The sequence below is a fragment of the Lemur catta genome, chromosome 5 (assembly GCF_020740605.2).
Source record: "Lemur catta isolate mLemCat1 chromosome 5, mLemCat1.pri, whole genome shotgun sequence".
Taxonomy (NCBI): domain Eukaryota; kingdom Metazoa; phylum Chordata; class Mammalia; order Primates; family Lemuridae; genus Lemur; species Lemur catta.
In genome coordinates, this window is record NC_059132.1 from 82,845,414 (window position 1) to 82,863,784 (window position 18,371).

Consider the following 18,371-nt stretch of genomic DNA (forward strand, 5'->3'; position numbering starts at 1 on the left):
TAGGACAATTACGGTGAAAAGTGCTTAGGAAAAATACCAAATAGTTCTCCACTTAGCGGTTCTTTCAAAAGTTGGGCCACACACCTCTTGGAACGATCGAGTTACTTTGGCATAGCCTTCGATTGGTCTGGAGAAGCAATCGCCATTCCTAGCTGATGAATCAAATGATTCTGAAAGGAACGGTGAAAAGTGCGGATCCTGTTTCAGTCTTTAGACTGAAACAGGATCCGCACTATTCACCTGTCCCACAAAGGCGCACTTCTCATGTCTGGCGCTAGTCCAACAAACCCAGGACTGACAGAGGCCCTGCACTTGCCACCCCAGAAAAATATCTCATATCCAAAGAAGGATTCTTCCGCTAACGGTTGAAAAGGGCTCCCGTTCTTGAAACAGTGGTGAAAAAATGGTGAAATAATACTGAAAACAATCCTATCTTCCAAGGCTCCTGTGCCAGCTATGGGAAACAGCAAGTTACCTGGGCCTCAGCAGAGGTTTCTCTGCAAAAAGCATCATAGGCTTCAGGATGCAGAGACCGACCTCATGACGATTACGGTGCCAAACGCCATGGAAATGGCAAATAATTACCAACACACTGGTCATACAAAGTGTCAGGATGAAATCTGAAGCACGATCCACACTTTTCCCATCTCACGCAAATATGCACTTACCAACTCTGGAGGTAAACAAATCAAAGGCAGGGCTTACAGAAGCCCCACGCTTACACCCCACACAGAAATCTCAACTACCAGGCAGGATTCTTATGCTAATGCGAGAACCCTGCTCGTTTTCTGAAAATAATGCTGAAACCACAATGGAATAATACTTAAAAAAACACTTTCTTGGTAGTCTCTAGGACCAACTATTGGAAATGCCAAGATTAATGGGCCTCAGCCTGTTTCGTCTGTGAAAACTCTGATATGCTTAAGGATGCAGAGACCAACCTTATGACAATTACGGTGAAAAGTGCTTCGGAAAAATACCAAATAGTTCTCCACTTAGCGGTTCTTTCAAAAGTTGGGGCACACACCTCTTGGAAAGATCGAGTTACTTTGGCCTAGCCTTCGATTAGTCTGGAGAAGCAATCGCCATTCCTACCTGATGAATCAAATGATTCTGAAAGGAACGGTGAAAAGTGCGGATCCTGTTTCAGTCTTTAGACTGAAACAGGATTCCCACTATTCACCTGTCCCACAAAGGCGCACTTCTCATGTCTGGCGCTAGTCCAACACACCTAGGACTGACAGAGGCCCTGCACTTGCTACCCCAGAAAAATATCTCATCTCCAAAGAAGGATTCTTCCGCTAACGGTGGAAAAGGGCTCCCGTTCTTGAAACAGTGGTGAAAAAATGGTGAAATAATACTGAAAACAATCCTATCTTCCAAGGCTCCTGTGCCAGCTATGGGAAATAGCAAGTTACCTGGGCCTCAGAAGAGGTTTCTCTGCAAAAAGCATCATAGGCTTCAGGATGCAGAGACCGACCTCATGACTATTACGGGGCCAAACGCCATGGAAATGGCAAATAATTACCAACACACTGGTCATTTCAAAGTGTCAGGATGAAATCTGAAGCACGATCCACACTTTTCCCATCTCACGCAATATGCACTTTCCAACTCTGGAGGTAAACAAATCAAAGGCAGGGCTGACAGAAGTCCCGCACTAACACCGCACCCAGAAATCTCAACTACCAGGCAGGATTCTTATGCTAATGCGAGAACCCTGCTCGGGTTCTGAAAATAATGCTGAAACCACAACGGAATAATACTTAAAAGAACACTTTCTTGGTAGTCTCTAGGACCAACTATTGGAAATGCCAGAATTACTGGGCCTCAGCCTGTTTCGTCTGTGAAAACTCTGGTATGCTTAAGGATGCAGAGACCAACCTTAGGACAATTACCGTGAAAAGTGATTCGGAAAAATACCAAATAGTTCTCCACTTAGCGGTTCTTTCAAAAGTTGGGCCACACACCTCTTGGAAAGATCGAGTTACTTTGGTCTAGCCTTCGATTGGTCTGGAGAAGCAATCGCCATTCCTAGCTGATGAATCAAATGATTCTGAAAGGAACGGTGAAAAGTGTGGATCCTGTTACAGTCTTTAGACTGAAACAGGATCCGCACTATTCACCTGTCCCACAAAGGCGCACTTCTCATGTCTGGCGCTAGTGCAACAAACCCAGGACTGAAAGAGGCCCTGCACTTGCCACCCCAGAAAAATATCTCATCTCCAAAGAAGGATTCTTCCGATAACGGTTGAAAAGGGCTCCCGTTCTTGAAACAGTGGTGAAAATATGGTGAAATAATACTGAAAACAATCCTATCTTCCAAGGCTCCTGTGCCAGCTATGGGAAATAGCAAGTTACCTGGGCCTCAGCAGAGGTTTCTCTGCAAAAAGCATCATAGGCTTCAGGATGCAGAGACCGACCTCATGACTATTACGGTGCCAAAACCATGGAAATGGCAAATAACTACGAACACACTGGTCATTTCAAAGTGTCAGGATGAAATCTGAAGCACGATCCACACTTTTCCCATCTCACGCAAATATGCACTTTCCAACTCAGGAGGTAAACAAATCAAAGGCAGGGCTGACAGATGCCCCGCACTTACACCCCACCATGAAATCTCAACTACCAGGCAGGATTCTTATGCTAATGCGAGAACCCTGCTCGGGTTCTGAAAATAATGCTGAAACCACAACAGAATAATACTTAAAAGAACACTTTCTTGGTAGTCTCTAGGACCAACTTTTGGAAATGCCAAGATTAATGGGCCTCAGCCTGTTTCGTCTGTGAAAACTCTGGTATGCTTAAGGATGCAGAGACCAACCTTAGGACAATTACGGTGAAAAGTGCTTAGGAAAAATACCAAATAGTTCTCCACTTAGCGGTTCTTTCAAAAGTTGGGCCACACACCTCTTGGAAAGGTCGAGTTACTTTGGCCTAGCCTTCGATTGGTCTGGAGAAGCAATCGCCATTCCTAGCTGATGAATCAAATGACTCTGAAAGGAACGGTGAAAAGTACGGAACCTGTTTCAGTCTTTAGACTGAAACAGGATCCGCACTATTCACCTGTCACACAAAGGCGCACTTCTCATGTCTGGCGCTAGTCCAACAAACCCAGGACTGACAGAGGCCCTGCACTTGCCACCCCAGAAAAATATCTCATCTCCAAAGAAGGATTCTTCCGCTAACGGTTGAAAAGGGCTCCCGTTCTTGAAACAGTGGTGAAAAAATGATGAAATAATACTGAAAACAATCCTATCTTCCAAGGCTCCTGTGCCAGCTATGAGAAATAGCAAGTTACCTGGGCCTCAGCAGAGGTTTCTCTGCAAAAAGCATCATAGGCTTCAGGATGCAGAGACCGACCTCATGACTATTACGGGGCCAAACGCCATGGAAATGGCAAATAATTACCAACACACTGGTCATTTCAAAGTGTCAGGATGAAATCTGAAGCACGATCCACACTTTTCCCATCTCACGCAAATATGCACTTTCCAACTCTGGAGGTAAACAAATCAAAGGCAGGGCTGACAGAAGCCCCAAACTTACACCCCACCATGAAATCTCAACTACCAGGCTGGATTCTTATGCTAATGCGAGAACCCTGCTCGGGTTCTGAAAATAATGCTGAAACCACAATGGAATAATACTTAAAAGAACACTTTCTTGGTAGTCTCTAGGACCAACTATTGGAAATGCCAAGATTAATGGGCCTCAGCCTGTTTCGTCTGTGAAAACTCTGGTATGCTTAAGGATGCAGAGACCAACCTTAGGACAATTACGGTGAAAAGTGCTTCGGAAAAATACCAAATAGTTCTCCACTTAGTGGTTCTTTCAAAAGTTGGGCCACACACGTCTTGGAAAGATCGAGTTACTTTGGCCTAGCCTTCGATTGGTCTGGAGATGCAATCGCCATTCCTAGCTGATGAATCAAATGATTCTGAAAGGAACGGTGAAAAGTGCGGATCCGGTTTCAGTCTAAAGACTGAAACAGGATCCGCACTATTCACCTGTCCCACAAAGGCGCACTTCTCATGTCTGGCGCTAGTCCAACAAACCCAACACTGACAGAGGCCCTGCACTTGCCACCCCAGAAAAATATCTCATCTCCAAAGAAGGATTCTTCCGCTAACGGTTGAAAAGGGCTCCCGTTCTGGAAACAGTGGTGAAGGGATGGTGAAATAATACTGAAAACAATCCTGTCTTCCAAGGCTCCTGTGCCAGCTATGGGAAATAGCAAGTTACCTGGGCCTCAGCAGAGGTTTCTCTGCAAAAATCATCATAGGCTTCAGGATGCAGAGACCGACCTCATGACTATTACGGTGCCAAACGCCATGGAAATGGCAAATAATTACCAACACACTGGTCATTTCAAATGTCAGTATGAAATCTGAAGCACGATCCACACTTTTCCCATCTCACGCAATTATGCACTTTCCAACTCTGGAGGTAAACGAATCAAAGGCAGGGCTGACAGAATCCCCCAACTTATACCCCACCCAGAAATCTCAACTACCAGGCAGGATTCTTATGCTAATGCGAGAACCCTGCTCGGGTTCTGAAAATAATGCTGAAACCACAACGGAATAATACTTAAAAGAACACTTTCTTGGTAGTCTCTAGGACAAACTATTGGAAATGCCAAGATTACTTGGCCTCAGCCTGTTTCGTCTGTGAAAACTCTCGTATGCTTAAGGATGCAGAGACCAACCTTAGGACAATTACGGTGAAAAGTGCTTAGGAAAAATACCAAATAGTTCTCCACTTAGCGGTTCTTTCAAAAGTTGGGCCACACACCTCTTGGAAAGATCGAGTTACTTTGGCCTAGCCTTCGATTGGTCTGCAGAAGCAATCGCCATTTCTAGCTGATGAATCAAATGATTCTGAAAGGAACGGTGAAAAGGGCGGATCCTGTTTCAGTCTTTAGACTGAAACAGGATCCGCACTATTCACCTGTCCCACAAAGGCGCACTTCTCATGTCTGGCGCTAGTCCAACAAACCCAGGACTGACCGAGGCCCTGCACTTGCCACCCCAGAAAAATATCTCATCTCCAAAGAAGGATTCTTCCGCTAGCGGTTGAAAAGGGCTCCCGTTCTTGAAACAGTGGTGAAAAAATGGTGAAATAATACTGAAAACAATCCTATCTTTCAAGGTTCCTGTGCCAGCTATGGGAAATAGCAAGTTACCTGGGCCTCAGCAGAGGTTTCTCTGCAAAAAGCATCATAGGCTTCAGGATGCAGAGACCGACCTCATGACTATTACGGTGCCAAACGCCATGGAAATGGCAAATAATTACCAACACACTGGTCATTTCAAAGTGTCAGGATGAAATCTGAAGCACGATACACACTTTTCCCATCTCACGCAAATATGCACTTTCCAACTCTGGAGGTAAACAAATCAAAGGCAGGGCTGACAGAAGCCCCGCACTTACACCCCACCATGAAATCTCAACTACCAGGCAGGATTCTTATGCTAATGCGAGAACCCTGCTCGGGTTCTGAAAATAATGCTGAAACCACAAAAGAATAATACTTAAAAGAACACTTTCTTGGTAGTCTCTAGGACCAACTATTGGAAATGCCAAGATTAATGGGCCTCAGCCTGTTTCGTCTGTGAAAACCCTCGTATGCTTAAGGATGCAGAGACCAACCTTAGTACAATTACGGTGAAAAGTGCTTAGGAAAAATACCAAATAGTTCTCCACTTAGTGGTTCTTTCAAAAGTTGGGCCACACACGTCTTGGAAAGATCGAGTTACTTTGGCCTAGCCTTCGATTGGTCTGGAGAAGCAATCGCCATTCCTAGCTGATGAATCAAATGATTCTGAAAGGAACGGTGAAAAGTGCGGATCCTGTTTCAGTCTTTAGACTGAAACAGGATCCGCACTATTCACCTGTCCCACAAAGGCGCACTTCTCATGTCTGGCGCTAGTCCAACAAACCCAGGACTGACAGAGGCCCTGCACTTGCCACCACAGAAAAATATCTCATCTCCAAAGAAGGATTCTTCCGCTAACGGTTGAACAGGGCTCCCGTTCTTGAAACAGTGGTGAAAAAACGGTGAAATAATTCTGAAAACAGTCCTATCTTCCAAGGCTCCTGTGCTAGCTATGGGAAATAGCAAGTTACCTGGGCCTCAGAAGAGGTTTCTCTGCAAAAAGCATCATAGGCTTCAGGATGCAGAGACCGACCTCATGACTATTACGGTGCCAAACGCCATGGAAATGGCAAATAATTACCAACACACTGGTCATTTCAAAGTGTCAGGATGAAATCTGAAGCACGATCCACACTTTTCCCATCTCACGCAAATATGCACTTTCCAACTCTGGAGGTAAACAAATCAAAGGCAGGGCTGACAGAAGCCCCGCACTAACACCCCACCATGAAATCTCAACTACCAGGCAGGATTCTTATGCTAATGCGAGAACCCTGCTCGGGTTCTGAACATAATGCTGAAACCACAAAGGAATAATACTTAAAAGAACACTTTCTTGGTAGTCTCTAGGACCAACTATTGGAAATGCCAAGATTAATGGGCCTCAGCCTGTTTCGTCTGTGAAAACTCTGGTATGCTTAAGGATGCAGAGACCAACCTTAGGACAATTACGGTGAAAAGTGCTTAGGAAAAATACCAAATAGTTCTCCACTTAGCGGTTCTTTCAAAAGTTGGGCCACACACCTCTTGGAAAGATCGAGTTACTTTGGCCTAGCCTTCGATTGGTCTGCAGAAGCAATCGCCATTTCTAGCTGATGAATCAAATGATTCTGAAAGGAACGGGTGAAAACTACGGATCCTGTTTCAGTCTTTAGACTGAAACAGGATCCGCACTATTCACCTGTCACACAAAGGCGCACTTCTCATGTCTGGCGCTAGTCCAACAAACCCAGGACTGACAGAGGCACTGCACTTGCCACCCCAGAAAAATATCTCATCTCCAAAGAAGGATTCTTCCGCTAACGGTTGAAAAGGGCTCCCGTTCTTGAAACAGTGGTGAAAAAATGGTGAAATAATACTGAAAACAATCCTATCTTCCAAGGCTACTGTGCCAGCTATGGGAAATAGCAAGTTACCTGGGCCTCAGCAGAGGTTTCTCTGCAAAAAGCATCATAGGCTTCAGGATGCAGAGACCGACCTCATGACTATTACGGTGCCAAACGCCATGGAAATGGCAAATAATTACCAACACACTGGTCATTTCAAAGTGTCAGGATGAAATCTGAAGCACGATCCACACTTTTCCCATCTCACGCAACTATGCACTTTCCAACTCTGGAGGTAAACAAATCAAAGGCAGGGCAGACAGAAGCCCCGCACTTACACCCCACCATGAAATCTCAACTACCAGGCAGGATTCTTATGCTAATGCGAGAACCCTGCTCGGGTTCTGAAAATAATGCTGAAACCACAAAGGAATAATACTTAAAAGAACACTTTCTTGGTAGTCTCTAAGACCAACTATTGGAAATGCCAAGATTACTGGGCCTCAGCCTGTTTCGTCTGTGAAAACACTGGTATGCTTAAGGATGCAGAGACCAACCTTAGGACAATTACGGTGAAAAGTGCTTAGGAAAAATACCAAATAGTTCTCCACTTAGCGGTTCTTTCAAAAGTTGGGCCACACACCTCTGGGAAAGATCGAGGTACTTTCGCCTAGCCTTCGTTTGGTCTGGAGAAGCAATCGCCATTCCTAGCTGATGAATCAAATGATTCTGAAAGGAACGGTGAAAAGTGCGGATCCTGTTTCAGTCTTTAGACTGAAACAGGATCCGCACTATTCACCTGTCCCACAAAGGCGCACTTCTCATGTCTGGCGCTCGTCCAACAAACCCAGGACTGACAGAGGCCCTGCACTTGCCACCCCAGAAAAATATCTCATCTCCAAAGAAGGATTCTTCCGCTAACGGTTGAAAAGGGCTCCCGTTCTTGAAACAGTGGTGAAAAAATGGTGAAATAATACTGAAAACAATCCTATCTTTCAAGGCTCCTGTGCCAGCTATGGGAAATAGCAAGTTACCTGGGCCTCAGCAGAGGTTTCTCTGCAAAAAGCATCATAGGCTTCAGGATGCAGAGACCGACCTCATGACTATTACGGTGCCAAACGCCATGGAAATGGCAAATAATTACCAACACACTGGTCATTTCAAAGTGTTAGGATGAAATCTGAAGCACGATCCACACTTTTCCCATCTCACGCAAATATGCACTTTCCAACTCTGGAGGTAAACAAATCAAAGGCAGGGCTGACAGAAGCCCCGCACTTACACCCCACCATGAAATCTCAACTACCAGGCAGGATTCTTATGCTAATGCGAGAACCCTGCTCGGGTTCTGAAAATAATGCTGAAACCACAACGGAATAATACTTAAAAGAACACTTTCTTGGTAGTCTCTAGGACCAACTATTGGAAATGCCAAGATTAATGGGCCTCAGCCTGTTTCGTCTGTGAAAACTCTGGTATGCTTAAGGATGCAGAGACCAACCTTAGGACAATTACGGTGAAAAGTGCTTAGGAAAAATACCAAATAATTCTCCACTTAGCGGTTCTTTCAAAAGTTGGGCCACACACCTCTTGGAAGATCGATTTACTTTGGCCTAGCCTTCGATTGGTCTGGAGAAGCAATCGCCATTCCTAGCTGATGAATCAAATGATTCTGAAAGGAACGGTGAAAAGTGCGGATCCTGTTTCAGTCTTTAGACTGAAACAGGATCCGCAATATTCACCTGTCCCCCAAAGGCGCACTTCTCATGTCTGGCGCTCGTCCAACAAACCCAGGACTGACAGATGCCCTGCACTTGCCACCCCAGAAAAATATCTCATCTCCAAAGAAGGATTCTTCCGCTAACGGTTGAAAAGGGCTCCCGTTCTTCAAACAGTGGTCAAAAAATGGTGAAATAATACTGAAAACAATCCTATCTTCCATGGCTCCTGTGCCAGCTATGGGAAATAGCAAGTTACCTGGGCCTCAGCAGAGGTTTCGCTGCAAAAAGCATCATAGGCTTCAGGATGCAGAGACCGACCTCATGACTATTACGGTGCCAAACGGCATGGAAATGGCAAATAACTACCAACACACTGGTCCTTTCAAAGTGTCAGGATGAAATCTGAAGCACGATCCACACTTTTCCCATCTCACGCAACTATGCACTTTCCATCTCTGGAGGTAAACAAATCAAAGGCAGGGCTGACAGAAGCCCCGCACTTACACCCCACCATGAAATCTCAACTACCAGGCAGGATTCTTATGCTAATGCGAGAACCCTGCTCGGGTTCTGAAAATAATGCTGAAACCACAACAGAATAATACTTAAAAGAACACTTTCTTGGTAGTCTCTAGGACCAACTTTTGGAAATGCCAAGATTAATGGGCCTCAGCCTGTTTCGTCTGTGAAGACTCTGGTATGCTTAAGGATGCAGAGACCAACCTTAGGACAATTACGGTGAAAAGTGCTTAGGAAAAATACCAAATAGTTCTCCACTTAGCGGTTCTTTCAAAAGTTGGGCCACACACCTCTTGGAAAGATCGAGTTACTTTGGCCTAGCCTTCGATTGGTCTGCAGAAGCAATCGCCATTCCTAGCTGATGAATCAAATGATTCTGAAAGGAACGGTGAAAAGTGCGGATCCTGTTTCAGTCTTTAGACTGAAACAGGATCCGCACTATTCACCTGTCCCACAAAGGCGCACTTCTCATGTCTGGCGCTTGTCCAACAAACCCAGGACTGACAGAGGCCCTGCACTTGCCACCCCAGAAAAATATCTCATCTCCAAAGAAGGATTCTTCGGCTAACGGTTGAAAAGGGCTCCCGTTCTTGAAACAGTGGTGAAAAAAGGGTGAAATAATACTGAAAACAATAGTATCTTCCAAGGCTCCTGTGCCAGCTATGAGAAATAGCAAGTTACCTGGGCCTCAGCAGAGGTTTCTCTGCAAAAAGCGTCATAGGCTTCAGGATGCAGAGACCGACCTCATGACTATTACGGGGCCAAACGCCATGTAAATGGCAAATAATTACCAACACACTGGTCATTTCAAAGTGTCAGGATGAAATCTGAAGCACGATCCACACTTTTCCCATCTCACGCAAATATGCACTTTCCAACTCTGGAGGTAAGCAAATCAAAGGCAGGGCTGACAGAAGCCCCGCACTTACACCCCACCATGAAATCTCAACTACCAGGCAGGATTCTTATGCTAATGCTAGAACCCTGCTCGGGCTCTGAAAATAATGCTGAAACCACAACAAAATAATACTTAAAAGAACACTTTCTTGGTAGTCTCTAGGACCAACTATTGGAAATGCCAAGATTAATGGGGCTCAGCCTGTTTCGTCTGTGAAAACTCTGGTATGCTTAAGGATGCAGAGACCAACCTTAGGACAATTACGGTGAAAAGTGCTTAGGAAATATACCAAATAGTTCTCCACTTAGCGGTTCTTTCAAAAGTTGGGCCACACACCTCTTGGAAAGATCGAGTTACTTTGGCCTAGCCTTCGATTGGTCTGGAGAAGCAATCGCCATTCCTAGCTGATGAATCAAATGATTCTGAAAGGAACGGTGAAAAGTGCGGATCCTGTTTCAGTCTTTAGACTGAAACAGGATCCGCACAATTCACCTGTCCCACAAAGGCGCACTTCTCATGTCTGGCGCTAGTCCAACAAACCCAGGACTGACAGAGGCCCTGCACTTGCCACCCCAGAAAAGTATCTCATCTCCAAAGAAGGATTCTTCCGCTAACGGTTGAAAAGGGGTCCCGTTCTTGAAACAGTGGTCAAAAAATGGTGAAATAATACTGAAAACAATCCTATCTTCCAAGGCTCCTGTGCCAGCTATGGGAAATAGAAAGTTACCTGGGCCTCAGCAGAGGTTTCTCTGCAAAAAGCATCATAGGCTTCAGGATGCAGAGACCGACCTCATGACGATTACGGTGCCAAACGCCATGGAAATGGCAAATAATTACCAACACACTGGTCATACAAAGTGTCAGGATGAAATCTGAAGCACGATCCACACTTTTCCCATCTCACGCAAATATGCACTTACCAACTCTGGAGGTAAACAAATCAAAGGCAGGGCTTACAGAAGCCCCACGCTTACACCCCACACAGAAATCTCAACTACCAGGCAGGATTCTTATGCTAATGCGAGAACCCTGCTCGTTTTCTGAAAATAATGCTGAAACCACAATGGAATAATACTTAAAAAAACACTTTCTTGGTAGTCTCTAGGACCAACTATTGGAAATGCCAAGATTAATGGGCCTCAGCCTGTTTCGTCTGTGAAAACTCTGATATGCTTAAGGATGCAGAGACCAACCTTATGACAATTACGGTGAAAAGTGCTTCGGAAAAATACCAAATAGTTCTCCACTTAGCGGTTCTTTCAAAAGTTGGGGCACACACCTCTTGGAAAGATCGAGTTACTTTGGCCTAGCCTTCGATTAGTCTGGAGAAGCAATCGCCATTCCTACCTGATGAATCAAATGATTCTGAAAGGAACGGTGAAAAGTGCGGATCCTGTTTCAGTCTTTAGACTGAAACAGGATTCCCACTATTCACCTGTCCCACAAAGGCGCACTTCTCATGTCTGGCGCTAGTCCAACACACCTAGGACTGACAGAGGCCCTGCACTTGCCACCCCAGAAAAATATCTCATCTCCAAAGAAGGATTCTTCCGCTAACGGTGGAAAAGGGCTCCCGTTCTTGAAACAGTGGTGAAAAAATGGTGAAATAATACTGAAAACAATCCTATCTTCCAAGGCTCCTGTGCCAGCTATGGGAAATAGCAAGTTACCTGGGCCTCAGAAGAGGTTTCTCTGCAAAAAGCATCATAGGCTTCAGGATGCAGAGACCGACCTCATGACTATTACGGGGCCAAACGCCATGGAAATGGCAAATAATTACCAACACACTGGTCATTTCAAAGTGTCAGGATGAAATCTGAAGCACGATCCACACTTTTCCCATCTCACGCAATATGCACTTTCCAACTCTGGAGGTAAACAAATCAAAGGCAGGGCTGACAGAAGTCCCGCACTAACACCGCACCCAGAAATCTCAACTACCAGGCAGGATTCTTATGCTAATGCGAGAACCCTGCTCGGGTTCTGAAAATAATGCTGAAACCACAACGGAATAATACTTAAAAGAACACTTTCTTGGTAGTCTCTAGGACCAACTATTGGAAATGCCAGAATTACTGGGCCTCAGCCTGTTTCGTCTGTGAAAACTCTGGTATGCTTAAGGATGCAGAGACCAACCTTAGGACAATTACCGTGAAAAGTGATTCGGAAAAATACCAAATAGTTCTCCACTTAGCGGTTCTTTCAAAAGTTGGGCCACACACCTCTTGGAAAGATCGAGTTACTTTGGTCTAGCCTTCGATTGGTCTGGAGAAGCAATCGCCATTCCTAGCTGATGAATCAAATGATTCTGAAAGGAACGGTGAAAAGTGTGGATCCTGTTACAGTCTTTAGACTGAAACAGGATCCGCACTATTCACCTGTCCCACAAAGGCGCACTTCTCATGTCTGGCGCTAGTGCAACAAACCCAGGACTGAAAGAGGCCCTGCACTTGCCACCCCAGAAAAATATCTCATCTCCAAAGAAGGATTCTTCCGATAACGGTTGAAAAGGGCTCCCGTTCTTGAAACAGTGGTGAAAATATGGTGAAATAATACTGAAAACAATCCTATCTTCCAAGGCTCCTGTGCCAGCTATGGGAAATAGCAAGTTACCTGGGCCTCAGCAGAGGTTTCTCTGCAAAAAGCATCATAGGCTTCAGGATGCAGAGACCGACCTCATGACTATTACGGTGCCAAAAGCCATGGAAATGGCAAATAACTACGAACACACTGGTCATTTCAAAGTGTCAGGATGAAATCTGAAGCACGATCCACACTTTTCCCATCTCACGCAAATATGCACTTTCCAACTCAGGAGGTAAACAAATCAAAGGCAGGGCTGACAGATGCCCCGCACTTACACCCCACCATGAAATCTCAACTACCAGGCAGGATTCTTATGCTAATGCGAGAACCCTGCTCGGGTTCTGAAAATAATGCTGAAACCACAACAGAATAATACTTAAAAGAACACTTTCTTGGTAGTCTCTAGGACCAACTTTTGGAAATGCCAAGATTAATGGGCCTCAGCCTGTTTCGTCTGTGAAAACTCTGGTATGCTTAAGGATGCAGAGACCAACCTTAGGACAATTACGGTGAAAAGTGCTTAGGAAAAATACCAAATAGTTCTCCACTTAGCGGTTCTTTCAAAAGTTGGGCCACACACCTCTTGGAAAGGTCGAGTTACTTTGGCCTAGCCTTCGATTGGTCTGGAGAAGCAATCGCCATTCCTAGCTGATGAATCAAATGACTCTGAAAGGAACGGTGAAAAGTACGGAACCTGTTTCAGTCTTTAGACTGAAACAGGATCCGCACTATTCACCTGTCACACAAAGGCGCACTTCTCATGTCTGGCGCTAGTCCAACAAACCCAGGACTGACAGAGGCCCTGCACTTGCCACCCCAGAAAAATATCTCATCTCCAAAGAAGGATTCTTCCGCTAACGGTTGAAAAGGGCTCCCGTTCTTGAAACAGTGGTGAAAAAATGATGAAATAATACTGAAAACAATCCTATCTTCCAAGGCTCCTGTGCCAGCTATGAGAAATAGCAAGTTACCTGGGCCTCAGCAGAGGTTTCTCTGCAAAAAGCATCATAGGCTTCAGGATGCAGAGACCGACCTCATGACTATTACGGGGCCAAACGCCATGGAAATGGCAAATAATTACCAACACACTGGTCATTTCAAAGTGTCAGGATGAAATCTGAAGCACGATCCACACTTTTCCCATCTCACGCAAATATGCACTTTCCAACTCTGGAGGTAAACAAATCAAAGGCAGGGCTGACAGAAGCCCCAAACTTACACCCCACCATGAAATCTCAACTACCAGGCTGGATTCTTATGCTAATGCGAGAACCCTGCTCGGGTTCTGAAAATAATGCTGAAACCACAATGGAATAATACTTAAAAGAACACTTTCTTGGTAGTCTCTAGGACCAACTATTGGAAATGCCAAGATTAATGGGCCTCAGCCTGTTTCGTCTGTGAAAACTCTGGTATGCTTAAGGATGCAGAGACCAACCTTAGGACAATTACGGTGAAAAGTGCTTCGGAAAAATACCAAATAGTTCTCCACTTAGTGGTTCTTTCAAAAGTTGGGCCACACACGTCTTGGAAAGATCGAGTTACTTTGGCCTAGCCTTCGATTGGTCTGGAGAAGCAATCGCCATTCCTAGCTGATGAATCAAATGATTCTGAAAGGAACGGTGAAAAGTGCGGATCCGGTTTCAGTCTAAAGACTGAAACAGGATCCGCACTATTCACCTGTCCCACAAAGGCGCACTTCTCATGTCTGGCGCTAGTCCAACAAACCCAACACTGACAGAGGCCCTGCACTTGCCACCCCAGAAAAATATCTCATCTCCAAAGAAGGATTCTTCCGCTAACGGTTGAAAAGGGCTCCCGTTCTGGAAACAGTGGTGAAGGGATGGTGAAATAATACTGAAAACAATCCTGTCTTCCAAGGCTCCTGTGCCAGCTATGGGAAATAGCAAGTTACCTGGGCCTCAGCAGAGGTTTCTCTGCAAAAATCATCATAGGCTTCAGGATGCAGAGACCGACCTCATGACTATTACGGTGCCAAACGCCATGGAAATGGCAAATAATTACCAACACACTGGTCATTTCAAATGTCAGTATGAAATCTGAAGCACGATCCACACTTTTCCCATCTCACGCAATTATGCACTTTCCAACTCTGGAGGTAAACGAATCAAAGGCAGGGCTGACAGAATCCCCCAACTTATACCCCACCCAGAAATCTCAACTACCAGGCAGGATTCTTATGCTAATGCGAGAACCCTGCTCGGGTTCTGAAAATAATGCTGAAACCACAACGGAATAATACTTAAAAGAACACTTTCTTGGTAGTCTCTAGGACAAACTATTGGAAATGCCAAGATTACTTGGCCTCAGCCTGTTTCGTCTGTGAAAACTCTCGTATGCTTAAGGATGCAGAGACCAACCTTAGGACAATTACGGTGAAAAGTGCTTAGGAAAAATACCAAATAGTTCTCCACTTAGCGGTTCTTTCAAAAGTTGGGCCACACACCTCTTGGAAAGATCGAGTTACTTTGGCCTAGCCTTCGATTGGTCTGCAGAAGCAATCGCCATTTCTAGCTGATGAATCAAATGATTCTGAAAGGAACGGTGAAAAGGGCGGATCCTGTTTCAGTCTTTAGACTGAAACAGGATCCGCACTATTCACCTGTCCCACAAAGGCGCACTTCTCATGTCTGGCGCTAGTCCAACAAACCCAGGACTGACCGAGGCCCTGCACTTGCCACCCCAGAAAAATATCTCATCTCCAAAGAAGGATTCTTCCGCTAGCGGTTGAAAAGGGCTCCCGTTCTTGAAACAGTGGTGAAAAAATGGTGAAATAATACTGAAAACAATCCTATCTTTCAAGGTTCCTGTGCCAGCTATGGGAAATAGCAAGTTACCTGGGCCTCAGCAGAGGTTTCTCTGCAAAAAGCATCATAGGCTTCAGGATGCAGAGACCGACCTCATGACTATTACGGTGCCAAACGCCATGGAAATGGCAAATAATTACCAACACACTGGTCATTTCAAAGTGTCAGGATGAAATCTGAAGCACGATACACACTTTTCCCATCTCACGCAAATATGCACTTTCCAACTCTGGAGGTAAACAAATCAAAGGCAGGGCTGACAGAAGCCCCGCACTTACACCCCACCATGAAATCTCAACTACCAGGCAGGATTCTTATGCTAATGCGAGAACCCTGCTCGGGTTCTGAAAATAATGCTGAAACCACAAAAGAATAATACTTAAAAGAACACTTTCTTGGTAGTCTCTAGGACCAACTATTGGAAATGCCAAGATTAATGGGCCTCAGCCTGTTTCGTCTGTGAAAACCCTCGTATGCTTAAGGATGCAGAGACCAACCTTAGTACAATTACGGTGAAAAGTGCTTAGGAAAAATACCAAATAGTTCTCCACTTAGTGGTTCTTTCAAAAGTTGGGCCACACACGTCTTGGAAAGATCGAGTTACTTTGGCCTAGCCTTCGATTGGTCTGGAGAAGCAATCGCCATTCCTAGCTGATGAATCAAATGATTCTGAAAGGAACGGTGAAAAGTGCGGATCCTGTTTCAGTCTTTAGACTGAAACAGGATCCGCACTATTCACCTGTCCCACAAAGGCGCACTTCTCATGTCTGGCGCTAGTCCAACAAACCCAGGACTGACAGAGGCCCTGCACTTGCCACCACAGAAAAATATCTCATCTCCAAAGAAGGATTCTTCCGCTAACGGTTGAACAGGGCTCCCGTTCTTGAAACAGTGGTGAAAAAACGGTGAAATAATTCTGAAAACAGTCCTATCTTCCAAGGCTCCTGTGCTAGCTATGGGAAATAGCAAGTTAACTGGGCCTCAGAAGAGGTTTCTCTGCAAAAAGCATCATAGGCTTCAGGATGCAGAGACCGACCTCATGACTATTACGGTGCCAAACGCCATGGAAATGGCAAATAATTACCAACACACTGGTCATTTCAAAGTGTCAGGATGAAATCTGAAGCACGATCCACACTTTTCCCATCTCACGCAAATATGCACTTTCCAACTCTGGAGGTAAACAAATCAAAGGCAGGGCTGACAGAAGCCCCGCACTAACACCCCACCATGAAATCTCAACTACCAGGCAGGATTCTTATGCTAATGCGAGAACCCTGCTCGGGTTCTGAACATAATGCTGAAACCACAAAGGAATAATACTTAAAAGAACACTTTCTTGGTAGTCTCTAGGACCAACTATTGGAAATGCCAAGATTAATGGGCCTCAGCCTGTTTCGTCTGTGAAAACTCTGGTATGCTTAAGGATGCAGAGACCAACCTTAGGACAATTACGGTGAAAAGTGCTTAGGAAAAATACCAAATAGTTCTCCACTTAGCGGTTCTTTCAAAAGTTGGGCCACACACCTCTTGGAAAGATCGAGTTACTTTGGCCTAGCCTTCGATTGGTCTGCAGAAGCAATCGCCATTTCTAGCTGATGAATCAAATGATTCTGAAAGGAACGGGTGAAAACTGCGGATCCTGTTTCAGTCTTTAGACTGAAACAGGATCCGCACTATTCACCTGTCACACAAAGGCGCACTTCTCATGTCTGGCGCTAGTCCAACAAACCCAGGACTGACAGAGGCACTGCACTTGCCACCCCAGAAAAATATCTCATCTCCAAAGAAGGATTCTTCCGCTAACGGTTGAAAAGGGCTCCCGTTCTTGAAACAGTGGTGAAAAAATGGTGAAATAATACTGAAAACAATCCTATCTTCCAAGGCTACTGTGCCAGCTATGGGAAATAGCAAGTTACCTGGGCCTCAGCAGAGGTTTCTCTGCAAAAAGCATCATAGGCTTCAGGATGCAGAGACCGACCTCATGACTATTACGGTGCCAAACGCCATGGAAATGGCAAATAATTACCAACACACTGGTCATTTCAAAGTGTCAGGATGAAATCTGAAGCACGATCCACACTTTTCCCATCTCACGCAACTATGCACTTTCCAACTCTGGAGGTAAACAAATCAAAGGCAGGGCAGACAGAAGCCCCACACTTACACCCCACCATGAAATCTCAACTACCAGGCAGGATTCTTACGCTAATGCGAAAAACCTGCTCGGGTTCTGAAAATAATGCTGAAACCACAAAGGAATAATACTTAAAAGAACACTTTCTTGGTAGTCTCTAAGACCAACTATTGGAAATGCCAAGATTACTGGGCCTCAGCCTGTTTCGTCTGTGAAAACACTGGTATGCTTAAGGATGCAGAGACCAACCTTAGGACAATTACGGTGAAAAGTGCTTAGGAAAAATACCAAATAGTTCTCCACTTAGCGGTTCTTTCAAAAGTTGGGCCACACACCTCTGGGAAAGATCGAGGTACTTTGGCCTAGCCTTCGATTGGTCTGGAGAAGCAATCGCCATTCCTAGCTGATGAATCAAATGATTCTGAAAGGAACGGTGAAAAGAGCGGATCCTGTTTCAGTCTTTAGACTGAAACAGGATCCGCAATATTCACCTGTCCCCCAAAGGCGCACTTCTCATGTCTGGCGCTCGTCCAACAAACCCAGGACTGACAGATGCCCTGCACTTGCCACCCCAGAAAAATATCTCATCTCCAAAGAAGGATTCTTCCGCTAACGGTTGAAAAGGGCTCCCGTTCTTGAAACAGTGGTCAAAAAATGGTGAAATAATACTGAAAACAATCCTATCTTCCATG